The sequence below is a fragment of the Perognathus longimembris genome, chromosome 17 (assembly GCF_023159225.1).
Source record: "Perognathus longimembris pacificus isolate PPM17 chromosome 17, ASM2315922v1, whole genome shotgun sequence".
NCBI classification, from domain to species: domain Eukaryota; kingdom Metazoa; phylum Chordata; class Mammalia; order Rodentia; family Heteromyidae; genus Perognathus; species Perognathus longimembris.
In genome coordinates, this window is record NC_063177.1 from 55,791,389 (window position 1) to 55,804,704 (window position 13,316).

Sequence of the window (13,316 nt, forward strand, 5' to 3'; positions counted from 1 at the left end):
TTCCCAGTTTGCACAGAGGCACAGGTCCTTGAGATCCACTCGTGAGAAGTACTTCAGGATGTCCCAGAAAAAAAAAGGGGGAGCGTCACAAGGTAAAAGTGTTCACAAGGATTTATTTTAGTACAATGGGAGAAATGGGGAAAACACAGAAATATTTCCCGTTCCCCATTCCAAGTAGGAGCCTTGAGCACCCAGCACAGGTTTTATTGACTTACGGCTGACATAAACTGCATAATTACAGCTTATCTACCGGGCATAAACACCCACCCGCAAAATTACACGTTTGTCACAACCCCCAAACGCCACCTCCCCCCTCCCCCGCCATTCCCCTTGCATCCAGCCCATTCCTCCCTCCCAATCAATAAGGGACCCCTGACCGCACACACACACACACACACACACACACACACACACACACACACACCTGCACACCGCCTCCCGCCACCACTGGGCCGCGCCCTGACCTCGGGAGAGTTCATTACTGGAGGGTTTTTCATTGTACTTTCACCCGCTGCCACCGGTCAAAGCGGACGTCCCCGTCCCCCAGCCGGTGGTGGCATTTTAGAAGTTCTAGAAACTGTAGGAGCAGCAGCCTCAGCCCGGAGCGACACATGGCTGGTGCGTCCTGTCTTTGGGGTACACTGTTCCTGGGTGGGCCCTTCTACGTTCCGCCCTCCATTCCGGTCCTCCATGCTCCGCCCTGGGGATGGCTCCTCAGAAACCAACACTAAACAAATAAGCCTTTCCTGCCTTCCTGTTCAGTGTGGAGTTTTGCTCACAGCTTCACGGAAGGAACGGACAGGCGTGTAAACGGCATCATGTAATACGGGCGGGCGTGTAAATGGCATCGTGTAATATCCATTCTCCTCTGACCCTGAGCTTTCAGGTTTGTTGTTTTTTTGTCGGTGTGAGAGTCCAAAGGACTGGAGGTTCGGAAGGCCTCCTCCCAACATGAGCTCAGAACGCTGAGTGTCCTGGATTGATAGTTCTGATTTCTACCCTGGGTGTAGGCTAATTACACGCCAGACTTTCTGGGAACTCGGGGACAGACAATTGTAAGTCATTCACTCCTTAACCCTGCTTGCTAAGATAAGTCATTTACCACTTGACAGATTATATAACATGTTTGTGCTTGTGACGTCAAGAGTAGCTAATGTTCTACACTGATGCCCCTGTGCCCTACTAAATAAATCACCTTGTAGAAAGGACCTTGGGCACCTGAGTGGCAGAGGCTTCAGGCCCCTGGTGCCCCAGACCTCAGTTCCACGGTCCCCATCTCCACCTTGTCCCCAGTTGGGGTGGGTTGCAACAATGATTTGAACTCAGGGCTTTGAGCTCATTGAGCCTCCCCCTCCAGCCTAGCATTTTGTTGGCTAATTGGAAATAGGGTCTCCCAGACTTTTCTGCCCAGGCAGGCTTTGAACTTCAATTCTTCAAATCTCAGACTCCCGAGTAGCTGGAATTATAGGCATAAGCCACTGACACTGGTGAATTTTGACTATTCATGAGACAAAAAGTCCTTATCATAAAACATTTTACAAGGCCTAGCCTACTGGTGGCTCCCTCCTATAATCCTAGCTCTTAGGAGGCTGAGATCTGAGAACTGTGGCTTGAATCCAACTCAGGCAGGGAAGTTCATGAGCCTCTAATCTCCAATTTTTTTTAATTTTTATTTATTTTGCCAATCCAGGCTCTTGGACTCAGGGCCTGAGCACTGTCCCTGGCTTCTTTTTGCTCAAGGCTAGCACTCTACCACTTGAGCCACAGCACCACTTCTGGCCATTTTCTATATATGTGGTGCTGGGGAATTGAACCCAGGGCTTCATGTATACCAGGCGAGCACTCTACCACTAGGCCATATTCCCAGCCCTCTAATCTCCAATTAACCACCAAAAATCCGGAAGTGGAGCTGTGGCTCAAAGTGGAAGAGCGCTAGCCTGGGGGCGGGGAGCTTGGGACCGGTGCAAGGCTGAGATCACGTCCCAGGATTGGCACAAAGTGGTAGAGCTCAGGGACCCCGTGCAAAGCGAGCTCAAGTCCAGGACTGGCAGGCACACACCCGGGGCGGCGGGGGCGGCGGGGCGGCCGGGGAGGAAGCCTCGGGTGATTTGGCCAGGGCTGCCGGCTCCAGGCCTGCTGAAAGGGTGAAGAGCTAGACAGGGACAGGCTTTGGTGTCGGGTTGGGCCGGGGCCCCCAGGAGAACATCGCTCAAGGAGGGACGGCGCTGGCGGCTCACACCTTCCCAGCTGCAGAGCGCGGGAGGAGACCCGGGTGAGGGGCGCAGGGGACCGCGGGGGGGGCCGTGGCCCGGGTGGGGGGCGCAGGGGCCCGCGGGGGTGGCCGTGGCCCGGGTGGGGGCGCAGGGGACCGCGGGGGGTGGCCGTGGCCCGGGTGGGGGCGCAGGGGCCCGCGGGGGGGGGCCGTGGCCCGGGTGGGGGGGCGCAGGGGACCGCGGGGGGTGGCCGTGGCCCGGGTGGGGGGCGCAGGGGCCCGCGGGGGGGGCCGTGGCCCGGGGGGGGGGGCGCAGGGGCTCGCGGGGGGTGGCGGGGGGGGGGGCCGTGGCCGGGGGGGGGCGCAGGGGCCCGCGGGGGTGGCCGGGCCCGGGGTGGGGGCGCAGGGGCTCCGCGGGGGTGGCCGTGGTCTGGGTGGGGGGCGCAGGGGCTCCGCGGGGGTGGCCGTGGCCGGGTGGGGGGCGCAGGGGCTCCGCGGGGGTGGCCCGGCCCGGGTGGGGGGCGCAGGGGCTCCGCGGGGGGGGGGGCCGGGCCCGGGTGGGGGGGCGCAGGGGCCCCGCGGGGGGTGGCGGGGGGTGGCCGTGGCCCGGGTGGGGGGCGCAGGGGCTCCGCGGGGGTGGCCGTGGCCCGGGTGGGGGGGCGCAGGGGCTCCGCGGGGGGTGGCCGTGGTCTGGGTGGGGGGCGCAGGGGCTCCGCGGGGGTGGCCGTGGTCTGGGGTGGGGGGCGCAGGGGCTCCGCGGGGGTGGCCGTGGCCCGGGGTGGGGGCGCAGGGGCTCCGCGGGGGTGGCCGTGGTCTGGGTGGGGGGGCGCAGGGGCTCCGCGGGGGTGGCCGTGGTCTGGGTGGGGGGGCGCAGGGGCTCCGCGGGGGTGGCCGTGGCCCGGGTGGGGGGCGCAGGGGCTCCGCGGGGGTGGCCGTGGTCTGGGTGGGGGGCGCAGGGGCTCCGCGGGGGTGGCCGTGGTCTGGGGTGGGGGGCGCAGGGGCTCCGCGGGGGTGGCCGTGGTCTGGGTGGGGGGGCGCAGGGGCCCGCGGGGGTGGCCGTGGCCCGGAGGGGGCGCAGGGGGGCTCGCGGGGGGGGGCCGTGGCCCGGGTGGGGGGCGCAGGGGCCCGCGGGGGTGGCCGTGGCCCGGGTGGGGGGCGCAGGGGCTCCGCGGGTCCTGGGTGGCGGCGGGAGAACCCGCGGGCACGGAGATGAAGCCGAGCCTCCTGGGCCGGCCGCCTCACGCGGCCCCGGGAGGACCCCGGCCGGGCGACGGGCGCCGGAACGCCGTCCCGGGCTGCAGGCCCCGCGTTCGCGGGGCACGAGCTCGCCAGGGCCTCCCTCGGCAGCCCGCGGACGCGGCGGACCCGGGGTCCCACGCGCGGCGCGGCGAGCGCGGGAGGAGCCACGGCCGGCCCCGCCCCGCCGCCGGGCCCCGCCCCCACGGCGGGCCCCCGCCCACCGCGCCTGCTCCGGCCTTCCGGTCCCGCCCCCTGCGCGCCACGTCCGCGCCCCCGCGCCCGGGGGCCTGGCACGGCGCTGCCCGCCGGGGCCTCGGCGCGGGGAGGCCGCCGCAGTGCCGTCCGCGCCCGGTGGGAAGCCTTCACGACCCGGAAGCTCCGGGGTCGCGTCCGAGCCGGCGCCCGCCTGGCCGAGGAGGCCGGCCGGCCCCGGGGGACGGGTGAGACCGCGCTCCGGCGCCCGCCCGCCCCGGCGCCGGGGCCCCGGGCCTCCGCCCCCCGGCGAGCCTCTGGCGGGCGGACGGGGGACGACGGGGAGGCGAAAGCGCGAGGGCCCCCGGGAGGGGCGGGGGGGGAGGGGGAGCGCCCGCCCGGGCGGGAGGCCCTGGCTGCGTTTCCCGGGGTGGACCCGGGGGCCTTGCCCCCCCATCCCGGCCGCCCTTCCTGCCCTTCCCGGTCTCCCTCCCGTGGCACGCATGGATTTGCCTTTATTTTCCCGCCCTCCTGACACCCTGAGCCCAGCAGAAGGAGAGGACCGGCGGCCATGACCACCCCGGCCACGGCAGGCGCGAGGCACCCCCGGGGTCCCCCCCCCCCCCAAACAAGCCCTGAGACTCCGACTCTGCCCCCGGAGCCCCGCCCGCCTGGGAGCCATGGGCTTCCCTTCCCGAAGGGTCACTCAGTCCCCGGCCCAGAGCCAGGCCCAGGGTTCCTCCCGGTAAGGCGCAGCGCCTCCACTGATTTGGATTCCCGAGCAGTCCAGGACCCATGGGTGCCGGCAGCACACCTTCCCCCTCCCGAAAGTGTCAGGGCAGAGGCCGGGCCGGGCTGTCTCCACCCAGTCACCCCCTCCAGCCTGCAGACCGGCCGGGCGGCTCCCACCCTCCCCCCTGCAGGGGTGGATAGCAGAGATGAGAGTCCACCCGACTCCCCACCGCCCGCCCGGCCCCTGAGGCTCACTGCGGCCTCTCGGCTCCTGGACAAGTGCAAACACTTGACCCTCATGCCAGAGGGCTCCCAGACTTCAGCCAGCCCACGCCTCCATCACCCGTGGGCTCAGAGACACAGATGCACACATCGGCCTGGACACACCCACGCAGATGCACGCACAGACACACATGGAGACACCCACGCAGATGCACGCACAGGCACACAGACACGGAGACACCCACGCAGATGCACGCACAGGCACACAGACACAGACACACGTGGAGACGTGGATAAACAGACATCGATCTGCACAGCGCACACACTGGCTCTGCCCGGCAGCTGCGGCCGTGCCTGAGTGCACCGGGAGCAGAGCAGGGCCCAGGGGAAGGCGGCTGCGGGGCGCAGGTTCCGGTCTCTCCTCAGCAGAGACCCAGGCGCCAGCTGGCCAGCAGGCCCGGGCTGAGAGGGCCATTTCCCCAAGGAGCCTCTAATCTGCCTGTTGCCAGCTGCTGTGGCTGGAAGGAGCTGGGGCCTGGCCGGCGCCCGGGCCCCGCAGGGTGGGGGGGCGGGAAGGCTCCAGAGGCTCTTTGGTAGAATGGGGGTCTCATCAATGAAAACGGGCAGAATAATTTTAGGGAGCAATGTGGCAATATCTGTAAAAACACCACCCTAACCCTTAAATCCAGGGCTGGGAATCTGCTTAGTGGTAGAGGTGTTTGCTTGCAAGCGTGAAGCCCTGGGTTCGATTCCACATACACAGAAAAAGCCAAAAGAAATGCTGTGGCTCACGTGGCAGAGTGCTGGCCTTGAGCAAAGAGAAGCCAGGGACAGTGCTCAGGCCCCCGAGTCCAAGGGCCCAGGACTGGAAAAAAAAAAAGTGCTTGCCTCATATACATGAGGCCCTGGGTTCGATTCCCCAGCACAACATATACAGAAAATTGCCAGAAGTGGTGTTGTGGCTCAAGTGGCAGAGTGCTAGCCTTGAGCAAAAAGAAGCCAGGGACAGTGCTCAGGCCCTGAGTCCACGCCCCAGGACTGGAAACAAACAACAAATAAGCAAACTCCCAGTACTGCCAAAAGGGGAAAAAGGTAACAGTTCCAATGTTTACAGATGCAAGAATATCAATTCTACACAAACTTCCAGGAAGTTAAGAATGAGGGAACGATTTCTAGCTTATGAGGTCAGCATGACTCTGATACCCGAAACTAACTTCCTTGCTACAAGAAAATGAATAAACTAAGGTCCTTAATGAACAGATGCAAAAAAATAATCCTTAAAACCCAGGCACCAGGGGCTGGGGATGTGGCCTAGTGGCAAGAGTGCCTGCCTCGTATACATGAAGCCCTGGGTTCAATTCCCCAGCACCACATATACAGAAAACGGCCAGAAGTGGTGCTGTGGCTCAAGTGGCAGAGTGCTAGCCTTGAGCAAAAGGAGGCCAGGGACAGTGCTCAGGCCCTGAGTCCAAGGCCCAGGACTGGAAAAAAAGAAACAAAAAACCCAGGTACCAGTGGCTCACACCTGTCATACTAGCTATGCAAGAGGCTGGAATCTAAGGAACGTGGTTGAAGTCAGCCAAGGCAGCAAAGTCTGTGAGACTTTTTTTGTTTTTGTTTTTGCCAGTCCCTGGGCTTGAACTCAGGGCCTGAGCACTGTTTCTGGCTTCTTTTTTGCACAAGGCTAGCACTCTACCACTTGAGCCACAGCGCCACTTCTGACTTTCTCTATGTATGTGGTGCTGAGGAAGCAAATCCAGGGCTTCATGCATGCTAGGCAAGCACTCTGCCACTAAGCCACGTTCCCAGCCCATCTGTGGGACTCTTATCTCCAATTAACCACCAGGAAACTAGAGGGGGAGCTGTGGCTCAGACTTGAGCAAAAGAGCTCAGGGACAGAACCCAGACCCTGAGTTCTAGCCCCACAACTGAAAAAAAAAAAATGTAATTCACTATATGATTAGAGTAGAATGAAAGCTGGGCCCTGTTGGCTCACGCCTGTAATCCTCATTACTCAGAAGGCTGATCCGAGAATCCTGGTTTAAAGCCAGTCTGAAGCAGAAAAGCCTGTGAGACTCTTATGTCCCAGATGACTACCCAGGAGCAGGAGGTGGCGCTGTGGCTCAAGTGGTAGAGGGCTAGCCTGGAGCTGAGGAGCTCAGGGGCAGCGCCCAGGCCGGGTTCAAGCCCCAGGACCACCAGCAACGAAAGCCAAGGCCATCTGCGAGACTGTGGAGCTGCGCTGGTCCCCTTGCCTGCGAGGTGGGTGGGCGAGGACCGGGCGGCTCTGGCCTCTGCTGCACATTGCACTGCCGGTCACAGGTCCCACCCGTGAGTACCAAGAATAAGTAAAGCTAGGAGCCACGCGGATCATGCAGAACCCCCCCCCCGGCTGCAGTCATCTTCACAGGAAAATCTAAAGGACCTGCAGACACAGCATAGAGCTAATATGTGAATTTTGTAATAATAGCAGAAAAAAATAATTCTATTTCTGTATGTTGGCCTTGAGCACAATTTAAAAACACCCTCGTGGAACTTGATGCCTGTGGCTCAGGCCTGTAATCCTAGCTGCTCAGGAGGCTGAGATCTGAGGATCCTGTTTGTTTGGTTTGTTTTGTTTTTGCCTGTCCTGGGGCTTGGACTCAGGGCCTGAGCACTGTCCCTGGTTTCTTTCTGCTACCTGAGCCACAGCGCCTCTTCTGGCCGTTTTCTATTATGTGGTGATGAGGAATTGAACCCAGAGTTTCGTGTATGCTAGGCGAGCACTCTTGCCACTAGGCCATATTCCCTGTCCCAGAGAGTCCTGGTTTGAAGCCAGTCAAAGCAGAAAAGTCCCGGTGAGACTCTTATCTCCAATTAAACATTCAAATTCTGGAAGTGGGTGCTGTCGCTCAAATTGGCAGAGCACTGGCCTTGAGCAAAGGAGGGCTCAGGCACAGTGCTCAGGCCCGGAGTTCAATCCCCAGGACTGGCCAAAAAAAAAAAAAAAAAAAAGGAAGAAGGAAGGAAAAATCTGGAAGGCAGCTTTGTGGTGGAGCCTTTGTCCAGATCATGCCAGGCCCTGGGTTACAGCCCTCAAGCTGCAAAAGCACACGCGCGACCCGAGACCTGGAAGGAAGTGCCGGAGACCGTCTGCCTGCCCCCCTTGGACTTGCTGGGCGCGGCTGTGGCCTGCCTGGGGGGAGGGGGGGAGCACTTCAGCTTGGAGCACCCGGGGGACCCGGTGACATCCGGGCATCCTGGTCCCAGGCCCCAGACGGCCCGCTGCATGGGAAGGCCCCAGCCCCCCCGGCTCCCAGCTCCGGCTCTGTTTGTGTCTTTCGCATGCTGCACAGCGAGCGACGTGGCCAGCACGCTCTGTCCAGGGTTGGTGGGGTGGGCAGAGACCTGGCGAAGGGGCGTGGGCCCAGGGCGCTGGGGCCGGCCCGAGGGGCAGGTGGGGGGGATGGGGAGGGGTTCTGGCTGGACCTGCCCTGACAGGACTCCGGCCGAAGGCAGGCTAGGCCCACAAGACGTCCACCAGGGCTTGGGGGGCAGAGAGGGTGGGGAGGCCAGTCGGGGGGCTTCCTGCCGAACATCGAAGGGGACTGGGACGGGGTGAGGAGCCTGCGTGGCCGGCAGGGAATCGGCCACCTTCCTTTAGGAGCGGTGGCCCAGCATGGGGGGTCCTGCTCCCAGCCCCACCCTTCCCGCCTGGCGGCGGGGGTTCAGGGCGCCTCTCCTGGACCCTAAGTGGATTTCCCCCTTCTTTCCCTGCTGGGCCCCTCTCCGCCCCGTTGTCGTCCTCCGCTGCCCCCCAACATGGGACCTCAGGGGTCCCCTCACTCCCGGGCCAGAGAAGAGGCTCTGTCTCCACAGAACAAAACGGGGGTTCAGTACCCAGGGCGCTGGGGGCTGGGGCGGGGTGACCTGGGGCACCTGGCTGTGCGAGGCAGCCCCCACACCGCCGGGAACCTGACTTAGGTAAGACCTTTGCCTTCCGACCTTTGCCCCCTGGACGCTGCCTGAACCAAAACAGAGAGGGCAGCCCTGGGGCGGGGCTCCAGACGTCCAGAAAGAATGGGTGGAGGGGGGCCAAAGCTGGCACCAGCGGCCGGCGGTCACCTTGTGAGGGGCGGCGGCCCGCGGGCGGCGTGGGCCCATGCGGGGGAGGGGGCGCTGGAGCTGGGCCCCCGGTCACAGGATGGCAGACGGTGGGGGACCGAGACCACATAGGTCCCGGGGGGGGGGGGGGGGGACCACCGAAAGGGGAGACGGACGGGACCTGAGAGGAGACTCGGCAGGCGCGGGGGGCCCTGGGGGTGGGGCGGAGCCCTGTGCAGGGCGGGCTTCCTGAGGGCTCCCGGGAGGTGTGGATGGGGGGCTGGGCCCCCTGGAGCTGCGGAGGGAGCCCCGCCACGGAGGGACTGGGATTCAGGCGTGGGGGCCCGTCCTGGACACACAGCCACACCGGGACATCCTTCCCTTTTCTTTTTTCTTTGGGGGGCGGGGAGTCCTGGGCCTTGGACTCAGGGCCTGAGCACTGTCCCTGGCTTCTTTTTGCTCTAGGCTAGCACTCTGCCACTTGAGTCACAGCGCCCCTCTGGTCATTTTCTATATATGTGGTGCTGGGGAATCGAACCCAGGGCTCATGCATACGAGGCGAGCGCTCTACCAGTGAGCCACGTTCCCAGCTCAGTACTTTCTTTCTGTTTTGCCATCTTCATACATAGGTGCGATCTATCTTACAGTCATTCACCCTCATCTTCCCTCTCCCTCACCCCTGGGCACACCCCTGGACAAGCCTCCTGATACGCATGCCCATTAGGTCCTTTTGAGTTTGGCCTATTTCACTCCATAGGATGTGCATGGGGAACTTTCTTTTCTTTTCTTTTCTTTTCTTTTTTTGTCAGTCCTGGGGCTTGAACTCTGGGCCTGAGCCCCGAGCTCTGCAGCTCAAGGCTGGCACTCCCCCACTTCGAGCCACAGCGCCACTTCCAGTTTTCTGGTGCTTCATTGGAGGTAAGAGTCTCACGGCTTTTCCTGCCTGGGCAGGCTTTGAACTGCGGTCCTCAGATCTCAGCCTCCTGAGTAGCTATGGTTACAGGCGTGCACTACCTGCACCCCGGCAGCATGGTGAACTTTCTAGAAGAAGACATAGCCATCTGGGCCACCCACCAGCCACAGGATGTGGAGAGGCCTCAAAGCACCTGCAGGATTGGCTGGCCAGAGCAGACTCTGGGCAGCGGGGGGGTGCTGGGTGGGGGAAGTATGAGAGGGGGTGGGGGGTGGGGGAGAAGGGGTGTGTGGAGGAGGGGTTGGGGAGAGGTCGGGGGTGGGGGCAAGGGTGGTGGGAGGGAGGTCACAGTAGTTGAGGGAGGGGGTGCCCTCCCAGAGGGGTCTGAGGGCCAGGTGTGGCCGAGGGCTTGTGCAGCCCCACCCAGGAGGCCCTCTGGGAAGTGGGGTGAGTGGGGGGACAGCTCCCTGCGGTCAGCCCGGCCGGGCCGAGCCCCTGACACCCCGGGGGCACGGGGAGGGTGGAAAGGCCGCCGCAAGGCAGATGTCTGCGCCCAGAACCTGCCTCCCCTCACCGGGACGCGGTGACCCCCCGCCCCTTCGGGGGTCACAGCCAATGCACCCCGGCCACCTCCCGCCGTTCCCCACTTGCTCCCGCTCAACACGCGTCTCAACACAGCCCCGCTCTTCCCTTCTCGTTCTCTTGCTCCCTTCCTCTCTTTCTCATTTCCCTTTTCTCTCTTGCTCTCTCTCGCTCCCTTTCGCTCTTCTCTCTTTCTCTCTTCTCCCTCCCCCTGTCTCCCCACAACGCCATCTTGTGTGAGCTGGCCGTTTGTTCTCCCCCAGTAAACTCTCCTCCATAAACGCTTCTCACCTGAGGCCACGTGGTGAACCGGAGTCGCTGGGTCCCCTCCTCCCCCTTCTCTTTTGAGGGTCAACCCTCCTCCTGACGCCCCTCCTCGGACCAGACTGCCAACGGAGGGAGCCTCCCCAGACGCTTCTCTCGCCTTTCCCACTGCTGGCTGCGCATCCACCGACCGTCTCCTCCCTACATCTGCTGACGCCCGTCCACAGCTCCTCTGTCTGTCTGACCACGCCAGAGGGACCCCCGAATGCCTTTTAGGCCAGTCTGTTCTCTTTCCGGGGTGCCTGCACCGAGAATTTGACCTTGCAGACTCCCGTCTACATCCTCATTGGCTTCACCAAACCACTCCATAAAGCCAAGATGCCTCAGAGGCCAGGAAATCGGTCTCAGTGGCCCAGCCTTTGGCTTGTGCCCTTGAGGGTGTGACCCCCGGCTGGGTTCCAGGGACCCCCGCCCCCCACCCAGGTTCCCTCTCAAAAGCTAGCCATTCTGTTTTTTTTTTTTTTTTTGGCCAGTCCCTGGGCCTTGGGACTCAGGGCCTGAGCACTGTCCCTGGCTTCTTCCCGCTCAAGGCTAGCACTCTGCCACCCTGAGCCACAGCGCCGCTTCTGGCCGTTTTCTGTATATGTGGTGCCTGGGGAATCGAACCTACGGCCTCATGTATCCGAGGCAGGCACTCTTGCCACTAGGCTATATCCCCAGCCCAGCCATTCTGGTTTTGATGGAGTCCACACACTGAAGGAAGAAGTGGGCGGTTTTGGAGAAATAAGTCTGACAAGTATTTGTGGTCGATTCCTAATAAGTTGCAGCCCCTGCCTCGTGAGGCCTTCTTCCGGCTTCATTCAAGGACCGGCCTCCACTCAACCAAGGGACAGCGCTGCCTGCCTTCTGGGGGGGGGGGGCGATCTCCACCTCTTACCCCTCATGTCCGCACCCTGGCCAGCAGGAAGTAGCCAGAGAGAGGGCGCCCTTTTTCATCCTTATTAAAAGGCCGGAATGTAAGGTTCCCCCCCCCCCAGGGCTCCGTGCAGATGCCCCCCACCTGTTTAGGTCTGTGCCCAGCCCAGTACCTGGGTTACCCAGGTCACGGGCACCTGGAGGCCGCTACCTCCTGCTTCTCCGAGGTCACAGCCCGTCCACCCGGCCAGGTCTCCTTTCCCCCCATAAGCAGCAGTCCCGGCTCCCTATCCTTTCCCTCTTTTTTACTCCTTTCCCTTCTTCCTTCCCCTCTGTCTCCCGACTCCATCTTGCGTGGACCCCAGTTTGCTCTCCCCCCCAATAAACTCTTCTCTGCCTGAACCACGTGGCTGCTTCCTCTCCCCAACCTTAACAAGCGCCCGCGAGGCCTCGCGGCCAGCCCAGGGCCCCCGACCCCTGTGCGGGCCCGGAGCCGTCACCAGGAGCAGGTGCGGGAGGGAGGGGAGGGATCCTGTCCTCCAGACGACGGCCCCGGCACACGGGACAGGGCGCCGCGACGCGCGCCTCCCGACCCCCCCCGGCCTCCCGACCCCGCGCGCCCCAGCCCTGCCGCGCCTCCCGACCCCCCCCGCGCCTCCCGATCCCGCGCGCCCCGCCCCGCGCGCCTCCCGACCCCCCCGGCCTCCCGATCCCGCGCGCCCGCCCGCCGCGGCCTCCCGACCCCCCCCCCCGCCTCCCGACCCCGCGCGCCCGCCCCGCGCGCCTCCCGACCCCCCCCCCGCCTCCCGACCCCGCGCGCCCGCCCTGCGCGCCTCCCGACCCCCCGCGCCTCCCGATCCCGCGCCCCCGCCCCGCGCGCCTCTCCGACCCCCCCGGCCTCCCGATCCCGCGCGCCCCTCCCGCGGCCTCCCGACCCCCCCCGCCTCCCGACCCGCGCGCCCGCCCCGCGCGCCTCCCGACCCCCGCGCGCCCGCCCCGCGCGCCTCCGCGCGCCCGACCCCGCGCGCCTCCCGACCCCGCGCCCCGCCCCGCGCGCCTCCCGACCCGCGCGCCCGCCCCGCGCGCCTCCCGACTCCCGCGCGCCCGCCCCCGCGCGCCTCCCGACCCCGCGCGCCCGCCCCCGCGCGCCTCCCGACCCCCCCCCCCCGCCCTCCCGACCCCGCGCGCCCCGCCCCGCGCGCCTCCCGACCCCGCGCGCCCCGCCCCGCGCGCCTCCCGATCCCGCGCGCCCCGCCCCGCGCGCCTCCCGATCCCGCGCGCCCCGCCCCGCGCGCCTCCCGACCCCGCGCGCCCCGCCCCGCGCGCCTCCCGACCCCCCCCCCCCCGCCTCCGACCCCGCGCGCCCGCCCCGCGCGCCTCCCGACCCCGCGCGCCCCGCCCCGCGCGCCTCCCGACCCCCCCCCCCGCCTCCCGACCCCCGCGCGCCTCCCGACCCGCGCGCCCGCCCCGCGCGCCTCCCGACCCCGCGCGCCCGCCCCGCGCGCCTCCCGACCCCCCGCGCGCCCCGCCCCCGCGCGCCTCCCGACCCCGCGCGCCCAGCCCCGCGCGCCTCCCGACCCCGCGCGCCCCCGCCCCCGCGCGCCTCCCGATCCCGCGCGCCTCCCGACCCCCCCGGCCTCCCGACCCCGCGCGCCTCCGCCCCGCGCGCCTACCGATCCCGCACACCTCGACCCTGCAAACCCCCACCCCCGCGCCCCTCCGCACCCCCCACGGCCCTGGGAGCCGAGACCTCGCTCACCGCCCCCTGCCGGGCGGCGGGCGGGAGCCGAGGGCGGCGCTGGAGCCCCAAACGCGCAGGGCGGCGGCGCGAGGGTCCCCCCGGGTCCCCGCGGGCGGGCGGGGCGGGCGGGGCGCGCGGGGGCGGGGGCCTCGGCCGGGACCCCTCGGCCCCCGCCGCCCCCGCCCCGCGCCACCGCCCCGCGGCGCCGGAAAGTTCGCGCG